At 45.6% G+C, this 3,290-nt stretch overlaps 2 protein-coding genes across 2 annotated transcripts in view; both read left to right on the top strand.

The window, feature by feature from the left end:
• LOC116075354 (serine/threonine-protein kinase 19-like) overlaps positions 1-437 on the top strand; it is a 1,590-nt gene extending 1,153 nt beyond the window's left edge. Inside the window, exon 4 of the mRNA XM_031348459.1 lies at positions 372-437. The gene's annotated coding sequence lies outside the window, so the exon portion shown is untranslated. The remainder of the gene's footprint in view (positions 1-371) is intronic.
• Stk19 (serine/threonine kinase 19) overlaps positions 1-3,290 on the top strand; it is a 7,914-nt gene that overhangs the window by 285 nt on the left and 4,339 nt on the right. The gene's annotated exons all lie outside the window — the stretch shown is intronic.

Below are 3,290 nucleotides of genomic sequence, written 5' to 3'. Positions count from 1 at the left end.
GCGGGGAGGGGGGCTAAGGATCACATCCACCTTCCAGTTAAATCCAGTGGGCAGATTTCAGTCTGTTTTATAGGAACTCTCAGACCTCTACCGGAGTCGAAGGTTGTAACATTGTGAACGCCTCTGGGCGCCTTTTTTTTTTTTTTTTCCGAGACAGGGTTTCTCTGTACAGCCCTGGCTGTCCTGGAACTCACTCTGTAGACCAGGCTGGCCTCAAACTCAGAAATCCACCTGCCTCTGCCTCCCAAGTGCTGGGATTAAAGGCGTGTGGCACCACCGCCCAGCTCTCTGGGCTCCTTTTAACTCGGGCAGTTCCTCCTCAGCATCATCACAGATCCTTCTTGCTTAGCTTTGTCCTTATATTGTTACAGAGTTTCTGACCCCTGGAAGAAGACTGCAGACTCAACTCAATAATAATTAAAATGTTTATTGATTACCGAGAAAGCAACAGTCTTTGAGCCAGACATAAAATTACTGTGTGAAGGGGGAGGGGTTAACAAAGTTGGTTGTTTTTTTTTTTTTTTTAAAGATTTGTTCATTTTATGTATGAGTGCTTTATGTGCATATACATCTGTGTGCCAGAAGAGGGCATCAGATCCCATTACAGATGGTTGTGAGCCACCATGTGGCTACTGGGATTGAACTCAGGACCTCTGGAAGAGCAGTCAGGGCTCCTAAGCGCTGAGCCATCTCCCTCTTTTTTGTTTTAGTCACGGTCATCTATTGGTGTGGGTTGCTGAGGCAGGGTTACCAGGAGCTTATCTTCTGGGGACTGGACTCAGAGACAAATGGCTGATGGGTGCCATGATGATGCCTAGCATAAAATAGTTTCTTTAGCTATCACAACATCACAAATTATTCAGGATCAGTGAGATGGCTCAGAGGTAAAGGTGCTCCTAGCTGGACCACCTACGTTCAAGGTCTGGGATCGGTGCAGGGGAAGAAGACTGATTCCTGCAGGTGACCTCTGACCTCTTCCTCAGACCGTGGCCCCCGTGCTTCCTCTCTATAACATCTTTTTTTTTAAAACAAAAATCTTTCAGAGTTGCACAAGAGAATGCAAACCTGCTCACACAATTTAAAGTTTTGATTTCTTTTAAGACAAGGTCTTAATTTATGGCCCCGACCGCCTTAAACTTGATATTCTCCTGCTTCCATCCCCCGAATGTCGGGGTTTACAGTGGTCAGAGGATAGCTAGAGGGTGTCTGGTCTCCTTTGGAGAGGGGAGGACTGAACTTGGGTCAGCAGGCTTGGCAGAGAGTCACCTCCTTAGCCCTGTCACCAGCTCTTAAAAACTTCTCTTTATCGTCTCTCTCTGCTTTCTTCTGGCACTGAAATTACATAGACATCACATCTTCTCTTTGAACCCCTTCAGACACTTCCATGTTCAGTAGTTTTTGGCTCTCTTTTATAATTGTACTGATTAGTTTATAGTCATCTTAGGTTAATAATCTGTTCAGAAAGATTAATTTTATTTGCTTGTGTGCTTGGGTGTGTACACCCTCAGATGCCAGGAAGAGGGCACTTGATCCCTGGAGCTGGGGAGTTACAAGTTGCAGGTGGGGCTGGAGAGATGGCTCAGCGGGTAAGAGCACTGACTGCTCTTCCAGACGTCCTGAGTTCAATTCCCAGCAACCACATGGTGGCTCACAACCATCCCTAATAAGATCTGAGGCCCTCTTCTGGTGTGTCTGAAGAGAGTAACAGTGTACTCATATAAATAAAATAAATCTTAAAAAAGAGCCGGGCGGTGGTGGCGCACGTCTTTAATCCTAGCACTTGGGAGGCAGAGGCAGGCGGATTTCTGAGTTCGAGGCCAGCCTGGTCTACAAAGTGAGTGCCAGGACAGCCAAGGCTACATAGAGAAACCCTGTCTCAAAAAAAACAAACAAAAAAAAAAAACAAAAAAAAAGAAAAAAAAATTACAGGTAATTGTGAGCCCCCAGATGTGGGGGCTCTGCAAGAGCAGAGTCACTCCACCACTGAGCCGTGGCTGCAGCCCCAGACTTTTATATGTCTGTATTCGTTGAGGTCTTAGCTCACTGACTTCACTTCTCAGTTTTAAATTTTCTCCCAGGACCTTTTGTTCCGATTTGGTTTTGAGACTTATTATACAGCAGCACTGGATGGCATGGAACTTGCTCTGTAGCCCAGGCTACCCTTGAACTCCTAGAGACCCACCTGCCTTTGCCTCCTGAGTGCTGAGATTAAAGCTTTGCACCACTGTGACTGGCTGGGACATATTTGAGCCTACATCTTTTTTTTACGATTATTTTTTATTTTACTATTATTTTTGACCATGTATACGGCCATATGTCTTTACTCCCAGCACTCTAGAGGTAGAGGCAGGTAGATCTCTGTGAGCTTAAGGCCAGTTTGGGCTACATACTAATATTCTATTTCCAAATTATATGTGTGCATGTGCACATGCTACCATGTGTGTGTAGAAGTCAGAGGGTATTGTGGGGTTGAATTCTCTCCTCCCATCATGTGGATCCCAGGGGCTGACTCAGGCCCTCGGGCTCAACAGCAGGCCATCTGACCACTGAAATGTCCCACCAGCCCTAAGCCTGCTACATCTTTTTAGAATTTCCTACCAGTAGTTTCTAATCTTGGTTTCTTACATGTCAGCATTAGCAGCATTATTGCTTTGCTTTAAGGAATTTTTAAGTAGTTTGAACGTAATGTAGTTGAATATCTTGCTAGAGTGTAGTGGGTTAGTTTCATATGTGCTTACAATGTGTGTGTGAGAGGTGTTTCATGTGTGTGTGAGTGTGCGTGCGTGCCCAGGTTCAAGAAATCGGCATCTTTCCTGACATTTATCATTTACCCATATGAAGAACCTTAAAACACCTCCTTTTAGTTCTTCCTAAAATGCCTAATAAATTAATTGTTATTAGCCAGGCATTGGGCCTCAGACCTGTAACTCTGGGACTCAGAAGGCGGAGTCAGAGGGATCCTGCTATTTAGAGGCCAGTGTGGGAGAAAGAGAAACCCTGTCTCAAAAAGCAAAACAGAGTCCAAAGCGTTGTGAACGTGTCTGCACCCGCCACTCTTCCCTGGGGAGGCGTGCTTTCCCCCTGGTGGCCATTGTCCTGGTATGATTAAAGACGCAGCCCAGCTGCACGGCTCCTGAGCTGAGCTTCCTGTGTGCCCTGTTGTTTCTGGCCATGTGCCGGGTAGATTTGCTCAGATCAGCAAATACCCCTCCCTGTTTCATTTCTTTGCTTGCTTTACTATATCTGTCTGATAATTCTTGTAACTCTGTGAGCTTTTCAGTGTTTGAGCA

The sequence above is a fragment of the Mastomys coucha genome, unplaced genomic scaffold (genome assembly GCF_008632895.1).
Source record: "Mastomys coucha isolate ucsf_1 unplaced genomic scaffold, UCSF_Mcou_1 pScaffold3, whole genome shotgun sequence".
Lineage (NCBI taxonomy): Eukaryota > Metazoa > Chordata > Mammalia > Rodentia > Muridae > Mastomys > Mastomys coucha.
This window is presented reverse-complemented; position numbering and strand designations above follow the sequence as displayed.